At 33.3% G+C, this 11772-nt stretch overlaps 1 long non-coding RNA gene across 1 annotated transcript; it reads right to left on the reverse strand.

Annotated features, from left to right (window-relative positions):
* Nucleotides 1–572: 572 nt before the first annotated feature.
* LOC138876487 (uncharacterized) lies at nt 573–5789 on the reverse strand. Its single transcript, XR_011401785.1, has 2 exons — nt 5475–5789; nt 573–1171 (listed from the first exon to the last, which is right to left on the reverse strand). It is a non-coding gene; the product is annotated as an uncharacterized lncRNA (long non-coding RNA).
* Nucleotides 5790–11772: the final 5983 nt, after the last annotated feature.

Below are 11772 nucleotides of genomic sequence, written 5' to 3' on the forward strand. Positions count from 1 at the left end.
CTTTACATTACTGAAATTAAGGATTGAGAGATAGAGAGAGACGTAGAGAGAATTCTCAATTCTTTGCAACAACATCCAGTTCAAACAAATAATGTTTTTTTGAAAACCCAAATTCGAATTCAAAGTTTCAAAACTTTTTAATAGTTGTCAATGGTGGAATTGCTGCTATCTTGTGCAACATACGTGGGAGAGGGGGGTGCGATGTGGAGAGAAAAATGTGGAGGAGTGGAAGATGTGTTAGACTAATTTTAGGACACTAATTATGATCATTAATTCTCTTAAAATGTATATAAATGATAATTGGATATATAAAATGTAATTATAGTAAAACTTGAGTAAGGAGAGTAACATAGTTTCATATAGTGTATAGGAATGTAAAAATTCCTTTTTTAATTTTTTTTTATCTAAGGCAATTTCTTGTAAATTATATAGCTTATATATATATATCCTAAGTGGGCCTATTTATTTGTTTAAATTTTTTATCTAAGACATTTTCTTGTAAATTATATTATATAATTGTGACTTAAATTTTTTTAATTCAAATTTAAAACACAAAATATTGTAAAAAGATATTCAAAGGAATGCGTTATAATTTTTATTATTATGACATTAAGAAAACATGGCCCAATCTTTCTTAGCTCCCCCTTCCCCCCAATAGAATGAGCACAATCAAGGTATTAATACCACCATTGAGAAGAAAAAGAAACTAATCAAAATGTGCCAAAATACAAGTTACATATTAATTTTACATGATATCTCTTACAATTTTCATAAATCCATCAAGGTTCGGAGGAATTTTCGTTGGTGGTGGCGAAAAAGAAGCTTGTTCATCACCGCTTCCGGGCAAAGCTGCATCCTCCGCAAGTTCAACTAGCATTTCTTTGTAATCTTCGTCTACTGCTAGTTGTGATTCAGCAAGTACAAAATTTCTTCGTTCCGAACGGATCCAATCTCTGAAAAGTACTAATTTTTCCAAGCTCTCCTTCATGGACGCTCTATAATCACCGAGTTGAAGTCTTGCTTGACTGAAAGCGCTCTCCAATGCCACTGTTGAAGCTTGAATGGTTAAAATGTCTCTGGCCATCCTTGAAAGGATCGGAAAGTATTTTTCTTTGTCCTTCCACCATTCCAAAAGATTAAATGAGCCTTCGGGATTCACTTCCTCAAGTCCCTGCGACAAATAAACTTCAAACTCATGTAGTTGTGAACAAATCATTAGTGGTACAACTTTGAGAACTTCTGAACTCGGTCCAAGCAGTAAGTGCTCTTACTCCTTCAGTTCTTTTAGATGATTGAGAACTAGAAGAAGAAGGAATTGGAATATCTGGTCTAGCATTATCTAGTGTAATTTGATAAGCACTATAAATAGTTAGAGAATTTATTTTAATTAAGGCTTGTGCGTCCGAAAATGTAGACAACTCCTCAGGTGCAAGTGATAAACCATTATAAGTAGATCGATACCAATATTGAGGACCACCTAATTTCATAGTAGGATTTAACAACGCAACAATATCATAAATAGGGGGAATAGGGTAAAAATATTTTTTAAATTTCTTTCTCATAGAATAAATGACTACTTCATAAATTTTCCCACCCTCTGAAAAATAAGCAAACAAATTTGCAAAATCTGCAAGATAATCTAAACAGTTCGAAATAGTCGGATAATATTGCCCAGAAAATTCATTTGTAGCAACATGAAATCTTTCTAAAAAATCTACAAGCATTTTAACATTAGCTCAATCCGTATTTGTAAGGTGCTCATCATCATCACTTACATGAGCATTAAACGTTGAGTTTATGGGGTTTCTATATTCATATGCAACAACTAAACTTTCATACTTGTAATTCCATCTAGTTGGACAAGGTTTAAGAACCTTTCTTTCTCTTAGGCCAAATTCATCGCATCTTTTAAAATATTCTCTAAGTCTACTTCTACGGTTTGAATAAAAAAGCCAGTTAAGAGCCATTTTAACCTTTTCAATTTCAACATTTAAAATTCTCATACCAACACCCACAATTAAATGGTAAATATGACAAATACATCTAACATGAAAAATATTACTAAAAGCAGGATTTAGTGTAGTGGTAAGCAAGGCTATATCATTAGTGTTACTAGTAGCATTATCCATTGAAATTGACATTATTTTATCACTAAAGCAAAAATATCTACAAATATCCGTAACCGCGGTAGAAATAAACTGCCCTGTGTGACGTGAATTAATTATTCTATAAGCAATAATGCGCTTTTGCATTATCCAGTCCTCATCAATCCAATGACTTGTAACAGTAAGATAATCACAGTCATTACCACTTCTATCAATATCAGTAGTAATAGCAACACGATAATTAATATAAGTAAATAAATAGCGCAAATATTATTCATATTCATGTTTATATTTAAAATATCACTCTTTATGGTTGTGCGAGACCATCCTTTATAAGTAGAATTAAAAACTCTTCTAATATAATGCACAAAGTGGGGGTTAGACGGAAAACTGTAGGGTAAGCACATAACAGTAACCATTTTTGTCAATTCTTCCCTATCTTTTCTTGGGTCATAATATAAAATACCACTGGTAACAGTGTTAATTCTCGGTTGAAATTGATTTGACCCGGTACTAGGGTCAGGCTGACTAGTTGGACTTGACCCCCCGACCGCAACTTTCATTTGAAAATATTTAGCTTTATCTTGAGGGTGTATCATTACGTGTCTCCTCAAACTTCCCCCCGATCAACATAGTTAAAAGCTAACTCTTTGCCACAAGTTTTACACTTAGCTTTATTTTTTTCTCTTATTTGAATAAAAAAAAAAGGCTAAACAAGAGATGTTTTGGCCTGTTTAGAAGGTTGTCTAGAAAAAGTAGGGGTAGTAACAGGGGGGTTAACCGGGGCATCATTTGGATTAGTTGGGTTAAATTGAACAACATGACTAGTGAGTGTATCATCATCCGGTTGCGTTTCATCTAAATCTATTTCCTGCTCATCTTCTTCATCAATAGTTGAATTACCATAAAGAGAATTTATATATTCATGATTTAAGTTTTCACCACCTCCAACATTATGCACATATTGACTCTCGGTAAATTGTAATAAAGTATTATCGCTATCAAGAATATGAACAGATGGAAGGCGGGTATGGGGTTTGGATAGGGGAGGCCGGGGAAGTAGATGAGGAATAGATTGACCACTAGATTCACCACTCTTGGATTTTTCCTTATTTTTACTAAATATTTTTTTTAAGGAATAAGCCATCTTAATTATAATTATACAAAGTAATTAAATAAAACAAACTATAATATTAAAACTAAAGAGTTGGAACGAGTTTACCGAATTGACGAACAACTTGTTGAAATTAATTATCGTTGAAGACTTGAATACTTCAATTCACCAATTTCACAATTTTTCACACAAGTTGCAACAACAAAGTAACCAATTTTAAAAGAAAATTAGAGAGAGATTGATGATTTGGTGAAGAAAAATAAAAGAATGAGGGGGTATTTATAGTTGAAAATAGGGAAAAAGTATAATTATAAAAAGATTGGGGTTAAAACAAAGTTTGGAGGGGGGGGGGGTTAAATGTCTATTTTTTAAATAGCCAACGGCTATTTTGGCAGCAATAACGACTACATTTTAAATGGGTAACAGTCAAAAAATTAATTGGATTTTTTTTTAAAATATAGTCGTTGGTGACTGGTTGAGACCGTTTGGGACCGGCTAGGACAGGTTGAACCGGCCTACTTAGGATCCGGTCCCGGGCCCAAACGGTCCTGATCCTAACGGTCCCCTACTGTGAACCGGCCCATATGAGCCTGTATATCTCCCTGATCCCGGGCTTAAACGGGTAGGACCATTTAGGCCCACTACCTATATGGGCTCGTAGGCCTGGGCTGGTCCCGAGCCTAATCGGCCCACTTGTCACCCTTAGTTGGATCTGAAACAGATTCCAAGTATAATGAGTAGATCAACCTCTATCACTTCAATTTTGCAAAACAAACAATTGGGACCCAAATTTTCACTTGTCACATTATAAACAGCGGCAGTTCTACATATACAGTAAAGGTTCACCGGATCCCATAAACTTCAAGAAAAATTCTCTCTCTCTCTCTCTCTCTCTCTATATATATATATATATATATATATATATATATATATATTATGAAATGGATTTATATTTAATTAGGCATTCTGTAACATAAAAGCTCGTTGGGGGCATTAGTCGAGTTTACTACTTGCTTCAGTTTAGGGGTGGACATCGATTGGTTCGGTCGGTTAGTATGAAAGTACGGTTCGTTTTATCGGTTTTTGGTTTTGTAATATTAATAACCAAACCGAAACAAAAAATTTACGGTTCGGTGCGGTTTTTTCAAGGTTCGATACGGTTATTTTTGGTTTAGTTTTTTGGTTATTAACGGTGAACGATTTTTATGTGTTGACTCATAGAGACCTCCGAGCTGAATAAAGACCAACATCAGGAGCATAACCAAACTTAGCAGATTGAACATCACTAAAAAGAGTGTATTCTGCTATTGGAGGAGTTCGAAAGCATGGTATTGCAGAAAGGTCACCACCGCCCAAATGAATGATTGGCTTCCTCTCATTCTCTTATTTAAGATTTTCCATTATTGTTTTTAGAACTGATCGAATTGAAAGCAATGATTTTTCCTTTAAATCTCCATTGTTGAAGCCAAAACTTCGGTTTTTTGGTTTAACCGAAAATCGAAACACCAAAATCGTTAATCGCATCGAATACCGAAATTTAATAATTTATAAATCGCACACCGACCGAATAACCGATTAAACCGACACCGAAAAATCGAAATTTATGATTCGACCGATCCTACCCAGTTCTACTTTCGTGAGGGATGTCCTGGGTTCGAATCCAAGACTCCCTCACTTTCCTTAAGTAGGTTTCCTTTTTTTAGCTAAAATATTAATTTTATTCAAGATTTTTTATTTATTTATGTTTTGATTTTTTACTTTCCTTTTTGTTTTTTTGATTAAACCCTTGTCTTAAAGCTCCAAATCACTTTTATACCCAACTTCACCTCCTAACTCACTCACATATGTCATTCGTCACAGAGAGTTCATCGGCATACGGCGGGACCTAATTCAATTATCGATAAAGTTTTCAACTTTGTCTATATTAAAGATAATAGTGCCCCCACCATCTTCAAATTTTGAGTCCGTGTCTGACCATAACTACAACTATGGATAGTAATTCATTTTTCTCATTTAGCCAGCTATTTTTATACTCCATTCTCCTCGAACATTAATATCTTGTATGACGTGTCGCACCAGAATTTCAGCTTCTCTCCCTTTGCCTTAAAATACCCTATTATTCCTTTCTTGCCACATATAGTTGTAGGATTGCATAGAGGTGTTCATAACACGGAGCGGAAGATAAAAGCAATCTTAGGCAGAAATTTTCGTGTTAAAAATTTATTTACATATCAAAGATCGAATCTAAGACGTACCTTATGAAGAGAGTTTCGTTTTTAATTTCTTCGATAGTGCGAAGACTCTATGTGTATCGACACTGAGACTGGTCCTTGCTATCAACTCCTTGATCAATGAAACCCTGTGAACAAATTGAATGAAAATATTGTGTTGAAATTTTTCTCAAAAATCTCAACTCAAAGGTAGAAGAACAAGAAACAATTTTCTTGTACTAGTATTTTCTATCTTGGTTTTATAATGTACTATAACTTTCTCAAAGTAATTTTTCTTCTCAAGAATAACTCTCTTGGTTTCTTTACAATATGTATAAGATCTATGTCTCACTAATTTTTAATTAGGACTCTCTCTCTCTCTCTCTCTCACACACACACACACACACATATATATACATAATTTTCATTGGAAAATACAAATCACATGTCTTATGGTAAATATTTAAAAAAAAACATGTAACTTATTTATGGAATTCAATTCTAAATTAAATTCTATAACTTAGTCAACATTTTAAAATAAAAACATGTAAGTCATTTATGGAATTCAATTCTAAATTGAATTCTACAACTTAGTCACCATTTTTAAAAAAACATGTAACTCATTTATGGAATTCAATTCTAAATTGAATTCTACAACTTAGCCACCATTTTAAAATAAAAACATGTAATTTATTTATGGAATTCAATTTTAAATTGAATTTTATAACTTAGTCAATATTTGAAAATAAAAACATACAACACATTTATAGAATTCAATTCTAAATTGAACTCTTCTTATTAATATTTTCCTATTAAAAAATTATCTCCCATATCAAATGTGTTGAAAATTGTAAACAATACCATAAGGACTTATTATAAGGACTTTCTCAAGAATAACTCTCTTGATTTACTAATAACTGAATATATTTGACGAATTAAATTCTTTAATTTAATTATCAAATAATAAAGCAATTAATCATTTAGCAAAGATCAGAACACTCGTTAGTGTGCGACCCCATAGGTTCAATACTAAGCCGTTAGTAAATTGATCACATCAATACACTAATCAAGGGTGACGTCTAGCAACACTCCTTAACGACCGGATAACATGAAGTATACAATTTACTCTCAAGAACCTGTAGAAGAATAATGTATTAATTCCTTCTGTAATTATAGCTCTGGTTTACCCTACGATATGGTTCAACTGTCAAATCCTAATAGGCGACCAACTATGTGTTCATGTCAAAATATAATCAACCATTGAATGACCTAAGAAACTCTTTTCTTCTTTCATTCAATCGCCATGGCCAAGGTCTTAATTTGGTCGGTTATAATTCATGACAACATGGAGCTTAAACTCATTACCAAGAGTTGACAGATTCCATCTTGATCAATCACTAATTCTACAAGTATTTAATCATACCTAATATCCTTTCAACTATCGCCCTAGGGCCATAGGTGTCTAGTATCAAAGTACAATAAATAACTTGTCAATTACTATGATGATATCATGTCAAAGAAAGTTCTTACATCACATTCTTCTAGAGAATATCCCATTGACAGTTTATGGTAATTCTAACCATTAAGAATTATCCAATGAGTCGGTTCAATGATCATATCTCCATATGCATCATCTATCTATGTGATTTAGTTAATGAGATCAACTAATCTTTATCCTATAAAGATGATCACATAGATATTGATCTAACCAAATTATTAATGTCCAAATTAATAATCCTATGATCAAGAACAAAATTTAAATTAAATTATAAGAAACTTCACTCTTATTATCATGATCTCCATCACAATGTCAAGTCTCAAAATTTAATCAAGGACCTTATCAAATTAATCAAGCAATTAATAACAATGATAAAAGAATATCAAATGCCATATATATATTTTATATGAAATAACGTTCACAAAAAAAAATGTTCAAATCATCAAATATGACATTGGATCTAGGGCATATCTAATATATCCCTAACAATAGTATGCACACACAGCTATACACATTCAGTAGATCTCTGCTTTGGCATTTTTTTGTTCAAAACAGTATGACCCATGCTTGCTCCTTTTCCCATCCCAGTGCCTGCCTCATAATACCTTGCCACCTGAGCAATTTAGTCCATATTGAAGCATTAAAAGAACACTTGAAAAACAAGTGGCTAACAGATTCATCTTCACCTTCACATAAATGGCATATTGGATTGTTAGTCACCCCAATGCACCAATCTATCTCTATATATAGTCTTTCATGAGGCACCATTCTTAGTAAAAATCTAGCTTGGACATTCCAGGTTATTGCAAACTAGTCTCCTCCATGGGACTTTCCGACTTTTTGTTATAACTTTCTGATAGAGAATTACTATAGTTCCATAAGGTCATCAAAGCGATATTCTGCCTGCTCCAAATACTTTTTAGCCTTCAGAATCTTTCTCACCATCCATGATAATTGTTTACAGTGGCGTAGCCAGAAATTCTGTTAAAAATATTCAAACTTTAAACGAGTCAATAATTTTGTTGTCGATAAATGATGTACCATATTTTTTAGATCAAACAATGCAATATTTAGCTAAACAATTTTTTTTTTAATAGGACCATAATTTTATAAATTAAAATTAAAATAACAAAAAAAAAACATTAGAAATCTTATTAATTAAAGTAAGCATAAAACCAAAGGCAAGAGAGAGTCGAGATGATTTCTAGTTTGTCGAGAGCTTTTATTGAAGAAAGTTTTGTAGAGCTTGATCTTTAAATTCTAAAATTTATTTAAGAAATAACTTTTGGTTAAAAATTTATTTTTTAGATTAGTTGTTTATTCTACATAAATTTTAAGTTTCAACAGTTATTTTATTAGGAATTCTTTTAGATTGAAAAAAAATCAAATAGAACATACATGGTGGCCTCCGTTTAGTTTTGGCAAACAAAATTGGTAGAACTTTGAACCCATGAACAACACGTCACTTTAAACATCCTGAACCGCCGGACTGCCTTACTCAACCTTGTTAAGGGCAATTAAAATAATATGACATATAACCATATAAAATAGTATTTAACTTATATACGCAGTATAATTTTTCGCAGAAGGGTGTGCACTTGACCACCTTGGCATGGGTGGCTACGCCACTGATTGTTTAGCACACACGGCCCCAAACAGGTTTGCCTTTTATATAATTACACTCTGTTTGGATCATTGTTCCCCATCGTCTTATAATGTATTTTATTGTATTGTATCGTATTTTATCGTATCGCTTTATGAATACAATGTTTGGATAGATTGTATTGTTTATTATTTTTAAATAATATTTTGCTGTTTGGTTTGACTGTATATATCGTACGTACTGTAACTGATAAGTTTACCAAAATACCCTCAATTATTTAAATATTAAATTTATCAAAAATTTTGCATAAAAATAATTTTAAAAAACAAAACAGAAGAAGGCAAAACACCTTAAGAAAGCATAACAAAGGAGCGAGACAGAAGAAGGCAATCCAAAGAAGCACAACTAAGTAGAATTGAGTTAAAAGCAAATTAGGAGAAAAAATAAAACAGAAGGCGGCAAAACACCTTTAACGTTGGCAGCGTAAGTTCTTGAAAAAAACAAAGTAGGTCATAGGTTGGAGATTTGGAGTTAAAATAGCAAAAAAATCTAAAGGGTAAAATAGAATTATGAGTAATAAGTTAGGGCATAATTGGAAAGAAAAATAGGAAACAATCCCACCACACCAAATCCGTTGTTTAAAAAAAGAGGACTTTTCATTGTTCCGGAACAATGAATTTAACAATACAATACAATCAATTTTAATGAAACAATCAAAATAAACAATGTTTTGGAATAACAATACAATACGATACAACGGGGAACAACCATCCAAACAAGCTGATGCACCCATTGAATCCAAGGTCTTATTTTTTTTTCTTGTAGAGATTCCAATAATGTTTGCAAATTGCTGCTTTATTTCACAATGTTATATTTGTCACATTTAAACCACCAGCAAACTTTGGCATATGCACCTTGTCCCAATCTAATAAAGCTCTGCACACAGATTCTACTAATGCAAGGTATTTTTTTCTACGTAGGGAAGATCTAGCTTATTAAAAGCATCCTTTTTAAGCGATGATGAACGTTTGCTTAACTCATTGCTAGAAGTTTCAGTTGCAACAAAATAAATATATCAGACCATGTTTGGAGCTGGCAAATGTTAATCAATAAAGTGGGATCTATTTCTATGCTCTTGCTGAAGCAGATATGGTGCACAAATGTGAAAGGCCTTACAGTTGCTTTAGTCTTTTTCGCAATTACTATACGAATTGTATGCAGAGTAGATGTATTGTATTGTTCTACATATTTCAAGAATAGAAGCATATACTCAGAGGCGGATCTAGAATTTCTGGAACATGAGTGCACCACCACGTCTAATGGGAACAAATAAATATCATGTCCCAATGCAACTATATTACTGTGTATGCTTTAATCTTGAAACTTTTACAATAAAAGACCTTTGTTAGAAATAAAACTCCCAAGAAGTCACTTGAAACAAACCATTGAACAAGCGATTTAGCAAGCTGAAAAGTTTTAGCCAATATTCTAGCAAATTAGTTGTGGGAAAGGAATCAAAAGGGCAGCCTAGCTAGTGCACTAAGCTCCCGCTATGCGTGGGGTTTGGGGAGGGGTTGGACCACAAGGGTCTATTATATGCCGCCTTACCCTGCATTTTTACAAGAGACCGTTTCCATGGCTCGAACTTGTGACCTCCTGGTCACATGACAACAACTTTACCAATTGCGCCAAGGCTTCCCTTCTTGTGGGAAAGGAATCATTCACCAAAAATTAAAAAATGTAAAGTCAATGTTCTTACTTCTTAGATGAAACATTAGAGGGATAATTCATCAAAAATTAAAATAGAAGGGAATAAATTAAACCTAAGAGAAAAAATTCTTGAGACTAATTAAGAGAGAAAACTCATGGATTTAAGTACAAAATATCTTGAGAGTAAGGATTTTAGAACATGAGAGAGATAGAGAGACACGAAATTAAAACTGAGTCTTCAGTACAGATAAATCACGAAATCAGTTCATCTCTCTAGTATTATTCAAAGCATCAGAATGAGATCTATCAGTAGTCATATAGAGTTCTACATTTCAGAAAACTGAAGGATAATATGACAATATGAACCATCTCAAGCTTCTTCTTCATTTGTTTCAATTTTTCTGGTAATGTAAGACAATAAGACATAAGTAAATGAGCAAACTTAAAGGAGAAAAGCTACTCATAATTTAAAATGCATGTAATGGAAGTAAGCGTGATCCCCTCTTGATATTAGAATGATGGTATAACCCTAAGTTGGGGGAAAAATAAGACTAATGGAAATGCCATTAAAAAATGATCGAATTTTTCCATCTTCAAGACCTTAAACTCTCATATCTCTATTAGGTGTTTGCCATAATTTTCTTACCATATTTAGTTTTTCTATCTGTTGAAGGAAAGAGCAACATGTTTACATTAATTGGGTTCTTTCTTGTAGAAGGAAATTACAAAATCTCCTATCTTTGGCAAGTCCTTTTTCTTGTAGGAAAATGTTTGGACTTCTATAAATTGAGGATCCTCCCTTGTTATTCAGTAGCATCCACCATGTAGCCATATGAGGTTTGAGAGTCGTGTTTAGGGGGAGAACTTTACGGGACAAGGGTTAGTGTGTCACTTGTGTTTGCCTCTTCGTGAGACTGTTCTTTCGATATTTATATTCTTTTTTTATATAGTGGATTGTCATCTCCGCCGTGGATGTAGGTCAGTTGACCGAACCATGTTAAATATTTGTGTCTCTTTTGGTATATTATTTCTCTTTGTTGTATGATTTATCGTCGTTCAAGATTTGCTTTACTAGCTTGCGCACGACACTTGATTTTTCGGTCCTAACAATCTCTACCACCCCCTCCGAGATGGGAAAATAACTCTCTCCAAGTATCAGTAAAATAGACGCGATTAGGCTTCACTCCTGCAAACTTAGAAGAGTCGATAGAAATTGATGCGTTACACCCCAAAAAAATTGCTCCATCTCCCAAGATTTCAATCTCTTTTGCTTCTCCTTTGATTACATCTAGCTCCCAGACTCGAAATTTATAGGTCTCATACACATAATCATGTCCATTTGGTTCCACTGTTTCAGCACATTGTGCGACAAATAAAAGTGTACCTGATACTTCAACTAAGTAGAAGTGAGTTCCATATCGCGACAACATATAATCATATATCTCAACAGCCAAACGGGGTTCTATAACTAGCTTAGGATTTCGGGGCCCCCCAACGTAAATGACCCAGACTTTGCCAACGCGTCTGTTACA

This window comes from Nicotiana sylvestris, chromosome 8 (genome assembly GCF_000393655.2).
Source record: "Nicotiana sylvestris chromosome 8, ASM39365v2, whole genome shotgun sequence".
NCBI lineage: Eukaryota > Viridiplantae > Streptophyta > Magnoliopsida > Solanales > Solanaceae > Nicotiana > Nicotiana sylvestris.